We start from the raw sequence: 14,420 nt of genomic DNA, 5'->3' as shown, positions 1-14,420 counted from the left end.
AAATGGGTAATTGCAAACACCTGGTGTCCCAGGTCAAAATCAATTCCTGATTAGAGATGAACAATGAAAAAAATGCAGTGAAACTGTCTTCGAGGTCCAGAGTTGAGTTTGAGGGCGTTATGGTGTGAAAAACCGATAGGCTATGTAGGAAGTATCCATAATAAAATCAAATTGTATTTGTCACATGCGCGGATTGCAACAGATGTAGACCTTACAGTGAAACGCTTACTTACAAGCCCTTAACCAACAATGCAGTTAAGAGAAAAAAAAAGGAAATAACAAATAATTAAGGAGCAACAATAAAATAACAGTAGTGAGGCTATATTCAGGGGGTTTCAGTACAGAGTCAATGTGCGGGGGCACCGGTTAGTCGAGGTAATATGTAGAGGTAAAGTGACTATGCATGGTTAATAAACAGAGAGTAGCAACTGCATAGAACTGGGGGGGTGGGGACAATGCAAATGGTCCTGGTAGCCATTTGATTAACTGTTCAGGAGTCTTATGGCTTGTTAAGAAGCCTTTTATACCAAGACTTGGCGCTCTGGTACTGCTTGCCTGTGGTATCAGAGAGAACAGTCTATGACTAGTGTGGCTGGAGTCCTTGGCAATGTTTTGGGCCTTCCTCTGACACCGCCTGGTATAGAGGTCCTGGATGGCAGGAAGCTTGACCCCAGTGATGTACTGGGCCGTATGCACTACCCTCTGTAGTGCCTTGCGGTTGGAGGCCGAGCAGTTGCCATACCAGGTGGTGATGCAACCATTCAGGATCCTCTCGATGGTACAGCTGTAGAACCATTTGAGGATCTGAGGACCCATGCCAAATCTTTTCAGTCTCCTGAGGGGGAAAAGGCTTTGTTGTGCCCTCTTCTCGATGCATGACAGCCTGGATACAAGGGTTCTAATGTGTACATTACAATACTGTGCATTGTTTTAGATTCTTGCTATACACTCAAAAAATAATGGGTTCAAAAAGGGTTCTTCTAAGATCCTCAAAGTTCTTTGAAGAACCTTAGGGTTCTTGGCACTGAAAATTGCCCCCAAAAGGTTATTCCAAGAACCCTATAGGAGGTGGGATTCATTGAGGAACCTCCTTAGTTGGTGGGGGTTCTTGCAGGAACCTAACTGCCCAACTGAAACATTTGGATTTGAAGTTGAAAGGACAACAGGCACTTAACTTAACATTTTTAAGATCTCCTCAATTTAAGGTAAGGTTTGTATGTCTAAATTCATATTGTTTTATGATGATACCATCTATCTTTTTATATTTGTGCCAATCTTTCTAAAATTGAAAAAGGACACAATTCAATGGATATCAATCAACAAAGAGGTAAGAATATGTAGGCTATAACAATATGTTGAAGGCTAGCTGTATTGGGTGCAGATGACTGAACTGCTCACTTTTGTGTCTGTAGGTATACAGACGAGGAGGCATACAAAGGTATGTCAATTGGTATGTTATGCAGATCACATTTACCTCATCCCATAGGCCTCTACATTATGGACAAGGTATGTGTTTGAAAACCATTATCAAAACATATTTCTTTTTTTTCATTCACAAGGTATGAATGCTGTCATGTGCATGTTTTGTTAATCATCTGTATAATTACTATTTTTGGGATTTAGACTTCACCCTCCCTACACCTCTGATGAATATAACAGGAAACCTGTTCGATCACCATGCACTGCAAAATCATTCTGGCTATGGATGCGGAGAACATCAATACATTAATATCAACACACCAGAGGATATACAAATTGGTCTTGGGGCTCTGCTGGGAGTTTGCCTCATGCTTGGATTTTTTATTCTGCTTTGCCACTAAAATCATTAAACACTGACAACTAAAATATTGTGTTATTGATATTATTGTTATGCATATTACTATGAATAATAACAACAACAACAATAATAATAATAATAATAATAAATAATAATTAGGTGAGGGGGCTAGTTCAAAACTGAACCCCAAAAGGTTATTCAAAAGGTTCTTGAGGACCCATTAAAAGGGTTCTTCGAAGAACTTATAGTTTCAATTCTGAAGAACCCCTAAAGGATACTCAAGGAACCTTTTCTTTTTAAAACGTAGCGTTACTCTGTTAAACTAAAGTTCAGTTCACACATACAACTTACATAATTACTGCTTTGCAAAACCTGTGAAAAATATGGGTTGAAACCTTTTTAAAAACATTGATTCATTCCACCACTGAGTTAGGAATGGGTAAACCACTGGCAACTTCTCAGTTCATGGTCAGGTTGTTCTGAATGAAATAGGCGCCATGTTTCTTACTGGCCTCTGCTGTTATAGACCTTACATAGAACGATAAATACACCCTTTAGCTATAGAAAAACACCATGTATTCAAACATCCTGCAATCATTCACTGGCCCTTCCAACATGCCAACAGGGAAAACACACTGTGTGTGTGTGTGTGTGTGTGTGTGTGTGTGTGTGTGTGTGTGTGTGTGTGTGTGTGTGTGTGTGTGTGAGAGAGAGAGAGAGTGTGTGTGAGTGTGTGAGAGTGCGCGTGCAGAGACCGTGTTTTTGTTTCCATGATTATAGGCTAGACAGTGAATCCAAATAAAGTATTCCAAATGTGTGTGTGTGTGTGTGTGTGTGTGTGTGTGTGTGTGTCTCTTCATTGCATCATCCTGGTCGGTCTCCCCTCTCCTCCTGTTGAGCTCAAACCTCTCCAGTAAGAGCTTCAAATAAAACCTGACGTAAGCCCCCCGCTCAATCTGGATACACAGCTTCCACCAGATAAAATAACACAGAGAGACAGAGAGAGAGACAGAGAGAGACAGAGAGAGACAGAGAGAGAGGTGAAATAAAGAGAGAAAATAAAGGAGAGAGAAGAGCGCATGAGAGAAAGAGCATCAGTGATTTTACCCACGTGGTAGGGGTTTCAAAAGGTTTCAAAGCCACTGATTGCACAAAACATTCTGAACACCTTCCTAATATTGAGATGCACCACCTTTTGCCCTCAGAACAGCCTCAGTCGGGGCATAGACTCCACAAAGTGTTGAAAGTGTTCAACAGTACTTCAATCTTTTGTCTTGCCCATTCACCCTCTGAATGGCATACATACACAATCCATGTCTCAACTGTCTCAAGACTTTAAAAATCCTTCGAGGTTGGGATGCTCGACAACAGCCAGTGAAATTGCAGGGCGCCAAATTCAAAACAACAGAAATTCCATAATTCAAATTCCTCTAACATACAAGTATTTTACACCATTTTATAGATAAACTTCTTGTTAATCCAACCACATTGTCCGATTTCAAAAAGGATTTACGGCGAAAGCACACCATACGATTATGTTAGGTCTGCGCCTAGTCACAGAAAACCATACAGCCATTTTCCAGCCAAGGAGAAGGCTCACAAAAGCCAGAAATAGCGATTAAATTAATCACTAACCTTTGATGATCTTCATCAGATGGCACTCACAGGACTTCATGTTACACAATAAATGTTTGTTTTGTTCGATAATGTCCCTCTTTATGTCCAAAAACCTCAGTTGAAATTGGCGCATTTTGTTCAGTAATCATTGTCTCAAACAAACATCCGGTGAAATTTCAGAGAGCCACATCAAATTACAGAAATACTCATCATAAACATTGATGAAAAATACAAGTTTTATACATAGGATTAAAGATAAACGTCTTGTTAATCCAGCCGCTGTGCGTTTAGTTCAGTAATCCAAAGGCACAAAGCGTGCTCTCAACATCCAGACGAAAAGTCAAAAAAGTTCAGTAAAAGTTCGTAGAAACATGTCAAACGATGTTTAAAAACAAACCCTCAGGTTGTTTTTGTCATAAATAATCAATAATATTTCAACCGGACTAAAGCTTCATCAATAGAAAAGGAGAAACAAGAAAGGCGCGTTCCTGATCACGTGGTGGACTCATGTCTGGAAATGTCCACTGTCCACTCATTGAAAGTGCTGTATCTCCCTCATTTTTCAGAGTAAAAGCCTGAAACAATGCCTAAAGACTGGCCACGTGTAGAAGAAGCCATAGAGATCGTGAACTGGGTCCTAAGTCCTTGTATGGTAGTACTTATATAGTACTTCCTGGATGGATTTTCCTCAGGTTTTCGCCTGCCACATCAGTTCTGTTATACTCACAGACATTATTTTAACAGTTTTGGAAACTTTAGAGTTATCTATCCAAATCTACTAATTATATGCATATCCTAGCTTCTGGGCCTGAGTAGCAGGCAGTTTAATTTGGGCACGCTTTTCATCCAAAATTCCGAATGCTGCCCCCTACCCCAGTGAAGTTAACTGGTCTCCTCCCATACTTTTAGACGGATTTAAGTGGATTTAACAAGTGACATGAATAAGGGATCATAGCTTTCACCTGGATTCACCCAGTCAGTACTAATGTTTTGTCCACTCAGTGTAAATGAGAGTGATAGAAGGAGAGAGGGAAGAGGGTCTGAGATAGAAATTGAGAAAATTAAGAAGCCACATGCTCACTCAAGGGACACTTCACTTCCATCTCTCTTCCCTCTTTTTTTGCTCTCCTCCTGCTCCTCTCCTCCTCAGTAGAAATGTGTGATATGACGCAACGAGGCAACAACAGGTTGTAACAGTGCTGTTGGGTTAGTTCAACAACTGCTTCCCTGTCCTCCCTCTACCCACTTACACCGTTTGGTGTGTGTGTGTGTTTGGGAATAATTTGCGGATCTATGAATGCCATTGTGCTAAGGGAGGTGTTCAGCGAAGAGGTTTAGATTAGTGTAAGTGTGTGTGTGTGTAAATATGCTCACGTGTGTATGAGGGAGTGCACATGCATGCATTTAGGTCCGCGTGAATGAATGAGTGGGTGCATATAGTACAGAGCCTTCAGAAAGTATTCACACCCCTTTACTTTTTCCACATTTGTTGCGTTAGTCTGAATTGAAAATGGATTACATTTAGATTTTGTGACATTGATCTACACACAATACCACATAATGTCAGTAGAATTTAGTTTGTAGAACATTTTCGAAATTCATAAAAAAATTAAGCTGAAATGTCTAGAGTCAATAAGTATTCAACCCCTTTGTTATGGCATACCTAAATAAGTTCAGGAGTAAACATTTGCTTAACAAATCACATAATAAGCTGCATGGAATCACAGTGTGTGCAATTATAGGGGTTAACATGATTTTTGAATGACTACCCCATCTCTGTACCCCACACAAACAGATAATTGTAAGGTCCCTCAATTGAGTAGTGATTTTCAAGCACAGATTCAACCACAAAGACGTTTTTCAATGCCTCGCAAAGAAGGGCACCGATCGGTAGATGTGTAAACATTTTTAAAAAAGCAGACGCCGACTGTCCCTTTGAGCATGGTGAAGTTATTAATTAGGCTTTGGATGGTATATCAATACACCCAGTCACTACAAAGATGCAGGCATCCTTCCCAACTCAGTTGCTGGAGAGGGATTTCACCATGAGGTCGATGGTGATTTTAAAACAGTTACTGAGTTTAATGGTCGTGATATGAGAAAACTGAGGATGGATCAACAAGGGCTGTGGCGGTCAGGACATTTTGTAAGCCGGTTAATGTCATGCAAAAGACTGTCGGTATCATGGTAATTTACCGTTAATTAACATAAACATGTTTAGCATCTCCAGGCCTCCATGCATACAAGCAGCTGATATGCACCTTTGGAACATTACATTTAAAAAAAGTCTAAAGAAACATGATATGAAAAAAAATGTATTTCAGGAAGAACAGAATATGAGTTGGCCTACTGAATGTTATCTGGCTATGCACCATGCCATAGGCTTGCTCATTTAGCAGACAAGATATGCTTAAGTCCTGTGTATTCTTTTATATCATGTGGTTTTATAGTAAGACAACGTATAATTGAGGTTAGCTGAATAAAATAGAAAGGATATTTGTGCGAGTGCATATATGAAGTGGCTATGTTGAGCGTAAAAGTGATAATTTGAAACAGCTCTTATATGCTAGATTTAGAGTTATTTGGCAACTTTAGTTGTGAATGATACAAAGCTTAGAATGCCTTAGAAATCAAAGGATATATGATATGGGTTGCATGATGCAGCTATAGGCTGCACACACTGTTCTCTTTTCAAGTGATCACATTTTCACCCATCAGACTACTCTCAATTTAATCTTGTCTTTACTAATTTGTAAGAATAGTTTTGATTTAGAATGGCTCATTACTAAATGGGCAGGAACAGGGGCAGGAGAAAAAAATACAAGTCATCTGTATGCACTGGAATGGCGAATGGAGGCCACTTTCCCGCCTGTAAATGTTTCACTCATGTCTGGAAGTCTATTCCGGTTAATTCACTCAATGCATCAAGCACTGTTTGAGGAGCATGCATATTTTGCTGTGTGACAGGTGATATTCTGCACAAACTCTGTATGACATAGGCTCTCCAAACCTGTTCCTGCAGCTACCCAGTCCTTAATTTGGGAAACCAAGTTAAATCTGTCCAGAAACAGTAACATGTTTTCACAACAAAACATATTTCATTAAACTGTTGACAGCCCCTCTTTCTGCCCGCTTTAGAAAGGAATGAGGGGAGAAGATGGAAACGCTCAGTGGTGAGATTTTCTGTAGCTAAAAGGTAATGTGTCAGCATATTAATGATGAAAATATTTTTTTTAAATGCCCTTTTACTAGGCTATTCAAAATAAAATACAAATTCACTTTAATTGTAGGCCAACTCTGAATTTGTTTAACCTGTCAAGGTATAGGGGGCAGTATTTTCGATTTTGGATGAAAAACGTGCCCAGAGTAAACTGCCTAATACTCGGGCCCAGAGTCAAATATTTGCATATTATTAGTAGATTTGGATAGAAAACACTCTGAAGTTTCTAAAACTGTTTGAATGATGTCTGTGAGTATAACAGAACTCATATGGCAAGCAAAAACCTGAGAAAAATCCAACCAGGAAGTGGGAAATCTGATGCTTGTAGTCTTTTCAAGTCATTGCCTATCTAACACACAGTGATTTAGGGTTCATTTTGCACTTCCTAAGTCTTCCACTAGATGTCAACAGTCTTTAGAACCTAGTTTCAGGCTTTTGCGGTGAACACAGAGCGAACAAGAAGGCCGGGAAGTTGGTGACTCAGAAAATGACATGAGTTTTGAGGCGCGCTTCACGTGATTAGGTAGCTGTGTTCCATAACGTTTTTCAAGACATTGTGAATCGCCCGGTTGGAATATTATTGAAGTTTTATGTTAAAAAGGCCCTAAAGATTTATGCTATACAACGTTTGACATGTTTCAACGAACGTAAATAGAAGTTTTCTTTACTTTTCGTCATGAAATTTTGGGGAAATTTGGAGTAGCTTACTGAATGCGCTAACAACAAGGAGGTATTTGGACATACATTATGGACTTTATCGAACAAAACAACAAGGTAAGTGAATATTTATAATGCTATTTGTGATTTTAGAAGACTCCAAAATGGCAGGTATCTGTATTGCCTGGTGTATTTTTCTGAGCGCCGTACTCAGATTATTGCAAAGTGTGCTTTCCCCGTGAAGCTTTTTTGAAATCTGTCACAGCGGTTGCATTCAGGAGATGTTTATCTATAATTCTTTGAATAACAGTTTAATATTTTATCAACGTTTATGATGAGTATTTTTGTAAATTGTTGTGCTGATTCACCGGAAGTTTGAGGAAAAATATTTTCTGAACATCACGCGCCAATGTAAAATGGGGTTTTTGGATATAAATATGAACTATCAAACAAAACATACATGTATTGTGTAACATTGAGTCCTAGGAGTGTCATCTGATGAAGATCGTCAAAGGTTAGTGCTTAATTTTAGCTGTATTTATGGTTTTTGTGACCCCTCTCCTGCTTGGAAAATGGCTGTGTTGTTTTTCTTGTGTTGGCACTATCCTAACATAATCTAACTTTATGCTTTCGCCGTAAAGCCTTTTTGAAATCGGACAATGTGGTTGGATTAAGGAGAGGTTTATCTTTAAAATGGTGTAAAATAGTTGTATGTTTGAGAACTTTGAATTATGGCATTTTGTTGTTTTGAATTTGGCGCTCTGATTTTTCACTGGCTGTTGAATAGTGTAAACCATGGGTGGGACAGTAGCATCCCACGCAGCCCTGAGAAGCTAATTTAAGCTACCAATTATGTACCAAAGACGTCAAATCATTTTTTAAATGTTTTTCTGCCATGCGTAATATGTCTAGGCTATGCATTGTGTAACAGCACAGTCATTATTTTAATTCAGGTTTTATTTTTGGACTTGGGCTTATATATATAGGCCTATGATTATGCATAAACTCTAATATGCATATGGTCGTTTTGAATTAATTATCCCCTTAAAAAGCTCTGTCCATTTCATGTGCTAGGCTTTGAAATAACATCCACAACAACCATGTTTTACACTCAGTTTTAATCTGCTGTTGAACTTCTTTCTTCAAATTGATCAATCACAGTGGGGTGAGTTTTAAAAGCACATACTGTTTTAATGATAAGTGTTTGATGTGATTTTCAATTGCATTTGCATTGATATCAGAGTGGTTAGAGGGACAATAGAGCCCTGAGTACCAGGCCATTAGCGACCTGATGATCGTTAGCGAGTTGGATACTACTAACACGTGTCCAGAGTGCATAAAAGGAGATTACCGTGACTCAACAGTCATTTAGAATTTTACTGCGGTCATGACTCATGACTGCCGGTGTGGTGGTAATACAGTCACTGCAACAGCCCTAGGATCAACAACATTGTAGTTACTCAACAATACTAACCTAAATGACAGAGTGAAAAGAAGTAATCCTGTACAGAATATAAATATTCCAAAACATGCATCCTGTTTGCAACAAGGCACTTAAGTAATACAAAAGAAAAATGTGACTCGTCATAGGCAAAGACTAGGGAGTTTAAGATAAAAAGAAACGCAATACAGGCAAAATCCTAGAGGAAAACCTGCTACAGACTTCTTTTTAACAGGCACTGGGAGACAAATTCACCTTTCAGCAGGACAATAACGTAAAACACAAGGCCAAATCTACACTGGAGATGCTTACCATGACAACATTGAATATTCCTGAGTGGCCTAAAATTTTGACTTAAATTGGCATGAAAATCTAGACTTGAAAATGGCTTTCTTGCAATGATCAACAACCAAATTCACAGAGCTTGAAGATTTAAAAAAGGAATAATTGGGAAATATTGTACAATCCAGGAGTGCAAAGCTCTTAGAGACTTACCCAGAAAGACTCCCAGCTGTAATCGCTGCCAAAGGTATGTCTAACATGTATTGTCTCAGGGGTGTGAATACCCATCTAATCAAGAAATATTAGTTTTATTTTTCATTCATTTTTAGTAAACATTGACAGAGTATTTTGTGTATGTCATTGTCCAAAAATTACACCTAAAATCCCAATTTCTAACAACAAAATGTAGAAAAAGTCAAGGGGAGAAATACTTTCTGAAGGCACTGTATGTGTGCGTGGGTAGGTGTGTGGTTAAAGAGCGAGAGGGGGGAGGTAATGTAATTGCGATGGACTGGTTCATTAGAGTGATAATGATGATGATCAGGCGCACGCACGCACACACACTCCCATTAAGAATATTCATAAACAGACATACACTCACATCTCCTCTTGCCCAAATACACATGCAAGCACGCACACGGTTGTTTCTCACGCTGTGAGTTCCCTGAGGTCCCTGCACTGCCATTACTAATTAATCTCTAAACGTGTTGCTTTGAAAGACCACCATCAGGCTGCTGAATATTATATTCTATAGCTCTGCTCTGACATGCACACACGCATGGATGTGCGTGCACATACACATGCACCCATGCATGGCTACGCACACACATGCAGTAACACATATGCCAGAGCTCTACTCCGCTGAGAGCTACCTTGTACAGGGAGATTGATGTAGATGGACTGGGTGAAAACACACTGAGGAGTTCTCTCTCTCTCCATCTCTCTCTGCCTCTTTCTCTTACACTCGGCCAAACATGAACACTCTGAGGATGCAATGGCTCTTTCTCTCTTTCTCACTCATTCCATCCCTCTCTTCTTCTCTGTTCCTCTCTCCATCTCTCCCAATGATTGTGTATTCCATTTGAACTCCTACGAGTGAGTTGAATGCGAAAGCAGCGGCTTTAGCGGCTCACGGCCCTCCGCATTAAGGAATCAGGATTTATACAGACTGTGGGAATTCTTAACGGATTCAAACGCGGCCGGGGACTTGTAATAAAAGAAAAAGATAAACTTGGCAAATTGTGCGTTGAGATAACGTATGGTGGGATAGATAGAGAGAGAAGGAAGGAAGGAAGGCAGGAAGGAAGGAAGGAAGGAAGGAGAGAAATAGTGAGAATTACTTAATGATACTACTATCATGACATAACAGAGTAGAATTATGGATTTTCATAGGGTATTATACTATGGTATTCATTCCCATAGAGAATCACTTCACTTTAGTAAAGCCATACTAATCAAGACAGACAGCCTTGGACGCATCTGCCCTGGTGGCAGGTAGACTAGCAGTTAAAAGTGTCATTCCAGTAACTGAAAGGTTGCTGGCTCAAATCCCCAAGCCAACTAGTTGAAAAATCTTGAGCAAGTCACTCTGGATTAGAGAGTATGCTAAATCACTAAAATGTAAAATGAGTACATGTGTTCTTGAAAATAACACACTTTAACACAGGGGTTAGGTCATTCAATCTCACACAGACACATGTAGGGACACTCCCTCCCCCTCCCACCCACCCACTCCTTCCCTCCCCAGGACCCCCCAGCGCTCTGCCTGGGCGCTGCAATACTCTGACTCAGCTGCCAGCTTTCCTCCTAGCGATATTGGTCTGTGTGTGTGTGGGGAGAGAAACTGGAGCAAGCTGTGGCAAGAGAAAGCTTGCTTCTCTTCTCCCAGAGAAGAGTTTAATTCTGAGTGATTGGTTCACGAAGGCAGCAGCATCACGCCGGCTCTCGTATGTAGAGCAGCAAGAGATGAGCAACCATTACAGTCGCCTGCTTGGTTGCAATACAATATGAGGGAGCAGACTTGATTGACAAAGGACTAAATGGTTCAAAATGAAAACATTTATCGATCAGAATAGATTGAATATTGATTCTGAGGATAGGTTCTGACAGTTGACTCTGATGATTCCTGCACAGGCCACATACAGTACAGACTAGTCTGAATATAGGTTAAGTGTTGGTGGCATTGGTCAAAATTGTCTGCTAGTGCTAGACGACCATATTACCTTAGAAAGTGTATGAGGGGCTGCTGCTGTTCTCCGGGCTCAGAGTGGGTCTACAGCCCACTCCGCTGCTTCATGACTGGAACAGATGATGGGGGAAAACCTGAGGAAACACAGAATGGGAGAGGATATGCTTAAAGAATGTGGTCAAAAACACTTACATATCACATAGCCTAAATACAGTCAGACTCCTGATAAATGCATTGGTGCTTCAAAATGTTGTGAAATTGTTTGTACTTATCAAGGAGTTGGCTGTATAGCCTAGTTGTGATTCTCCCCAGACCTACGTTCAAATACTATTTGGGGTTTAGTAGTTGAATATTGGAATGCATTTGGATATCTTTTTTTAACCTTTATTAAACTAGGCAAGTCAGTTTAGAACAAATTCTTATTTACAATGACGGGCTACCTGGACGACACACCCATTATTTGAAAATACTCAAATACACAGAAAATAAGAATATCATCTATTTTAACCCAGATCTGATTTTCTCAAGTTGTTAAAGCAAAATATTTCTGCACATAGGGGAAACACTGGTTTTATTCTGTGTTGTTACAGTATAAAAAAAAAATGGTATTTTTATTTTTTATTTTTTTTAATCGCAATCGAGAATCATGATTTAAAATAAATTATGGAACCGAAACGATCTCAAAAAGTACTATTCGCTCAGACTAGAGTTGGATGTTCATAACGAGTGCAGGGCAGTCCTATCATACACTGAGTTGACAGGTGGTGGAACATCCTCATCCACAAAGACACAAGAACAACTCCGTTCTGGCACCTAGCTAGAGTCTGGTCATGTTGTCAGTGGCCAAACAACACGTTATGAACACCCAACCAGACAACATCAGCCAAGAGAAAAGAGACTATTATTCAACCAAGGACCCCTGACCTCTTACTCAGAGAACTACTTCCTCTTTTCTCCAAACGACTTATTCCTGTTCAATACCATAAGCCTCAGGATAAGGTTTGGTATAAAATGATTGAAAAATAAAGGAAAGGGATAAAATTGTATTGTGCTTCTTGTGAGTGTTGCTGCATGATTTATAAAAACTGACGCAGGAGGCAGGAGCCTCAGGAAAGCTAAGCCCTCAACTCTTCTCCTCAGAGAGACAGTGAGAGAGAAAGAGAGAGATAGAGGGGAGAAGAGGAGAGGAGGATAGTGGTCAAAGGGCAAGAGAGGGAACGAGGGGAACGAGGGAAAGAGAGGGGGTCCTATATTGGGTGATGTAACTAACAGAGCTAGGTCAGAGAAGGCCTCGTAGCCAATAGCAGGAGATGGCCTTCAGACACTGTTATTGTGACCGTGTGTCAGACTGTGTGTGTGTGTGTGTGTGTGTGTGTGTGTGTGTGTGTGTGTGTGTGTGTGTGTGTGTGTGTGTGATCTATGTACAGGACAGACAGTGTACTCGCACAGACGTCTTTCAGATACTTATTGGCTAACAGAGACACAGCCTGGCTGAATGTGTCTGAGTGAGGACAAATAGGGAGGAGACAGCCTCTGGCTGCCATGAGCCATTTTACAAGAAAGAAGGATGGTGTGTGTGTGTATGTGTGTGAGTCAGTCAGTGTCTTCTGTAGGGCCACAGAGACAGTGAAAAAAAATTGACATGGCCTACTTTGTGAATTGAAGCAATTGTACACAAGATGGCTTGTTAAACATTTTTTAGCTGGTACCTTATATCTAAGACCACAGCACAGCTGTGCAAAGAAAGTTATTTAACAGTGATAGAAAATGTGTTTAGGAAACTTTTTTTTTTACAATGGGTTACCAATGAAATAAAAAACACTATTTTGATCAAATGTATTCACAGGCTACTATTTCATCATGAGAATATAGTGCCAACACAAATCTAGGGCCAACTGGTCATTAGATTGATTTACTCTCATTCAAACCGACTGGTCGTTCATTTGATTGGCATTGTTGTCAGCCAACCCCTCTGTGTAGTTAGTTCAATTGGCAACGTCCGTTTGGGCAGGTTGCTATGGGCAGGCAGGCACTGCTAGTGCTGCTGCTGACAGTGATAGTGCTGTCAATGGTGCTGAATATAGTGTGTCAATCATCAATACTCATCAAGCAGAAATACAGTCTACACTTGTAGCCTACTGCCAGACCATTTTACAGAAAAGGCAATTATTGTAATCATAACACTGACAATTTATTTATTTCAATCACCCACTAGATGATGCTATGCAAGCTCTTCCTTTTGCTAGCTGGAGAGACACCAAACCAGTTGTATTTTGTTTCGTTTGACTTGTTATTCGATTGACATGTCTTTGCATATTTTTTTATTTCATCTTTATTTAACCAGGTAGGCTAGTTGAGAACAAGTTCTCATTTACAACTGCAACCTGGCCAAGAATAAAGCAAAGCAGTTCGACACATACAACACAGAGTTACACATGGAATAAACAAACATACAGTCAATAATACAGTCAATAATATATATAAAAAGTATGCGAAAGCATTATTTTGCCAGCATCAGAAAAGCTGTCTGTCCTGACACGTTCATATGGGCCAGTGGAGAGCGCTATTCAAAATTGAAACAATGATGCAAGGGTGAGGAGGCAAACAGCAACATTTGTACAAGCCCCTGTTGTTGCAAACCAAATGTTAGGCTAGAAGTAAGGAGAAATAATGTCTGGATGCTTTTCACAGTTGAGATCAAGTTAACAAATTGCCTGGCTGGGATGATGGGACAGTGGATGCACAGGGATCATACTCAGAACACAAAACAAGTAGCCTCTTTTTGTGTTGTAGGCCTATCTGTTGTAAAACAGCTTTTTTTTTTTAAAGCACGGCTTAAAATGCGTCTTGACCAATGCTTGTTTTTTTTACACACCTGTACCAACACATGATGTAGGTCTACAGTTGATTACAGCATGTACAACCATGGCAGTTAACTCTCAGAGTCATGTTTTGGTGCCAGCTGGGATTTTATAGAAGTGACTCATCTCAGATAGGGTGAATAATAACACACACACACACACACACACACACACACACACACACACACACACACACACACACATACATATAGTCTCCTGCTACAAAGCAGGATTTTTTGGATTTTCAGAGCAGTCTGAGGAGCTCACATCTCAACAGCTTAGTGACACTGTGCACATAATATGCCTACTCTATGAAGATTCACTACAAATCATGGGAGTTAGGCTAAAATAGATCTCATAAAACGTGCTGCTCTAGG

At 40.0% G+C, this 14,420-nt stretch overlaps 1 protein-coding gene across 2 annotated transcripts in view; it reads right to left on the bottom strand.

The window, feature by feature from the left end:
• taok3a (TAO kinase 3a) overlaps positions 1-14,420 on the bottom strand; it is a 101,004-nt gene that overhangs the window by 34,911 nt on the left and 51,673 nt on the right. For both annotated transcript variants that reach the window (XM_029716315.1, XM_029716316.1), the window contains exon 2: positions 11,217-11,316. The gene's annotated coding sequence lies outside the window, so the exon portion shown is untranslated. The remainder of the gene's footprint in view (positions 1-11,216; positions 11,317-14,420) is intronic.

This window comes from Salmo trutta, chromosome 27 (genome assembly GCF_901001165.1).
Source record: "Salmo trutta chromosome 27, fSalTru1.1, whole genome shotgun sequence".
In the NCBI taxonomy this organism is placed as follows: domain Eukaryota; kingdom Metazoa; phylum Chordata; class Actinopteri; order Salmoniformes; family Salmonidae; genus Salmo; species Salmo trutta.
The sequence above is the reverse complement of the archived record's forward strand: the minus strand, read 5'-3'. Positions and strand labels throughout refer to the sequence as shown.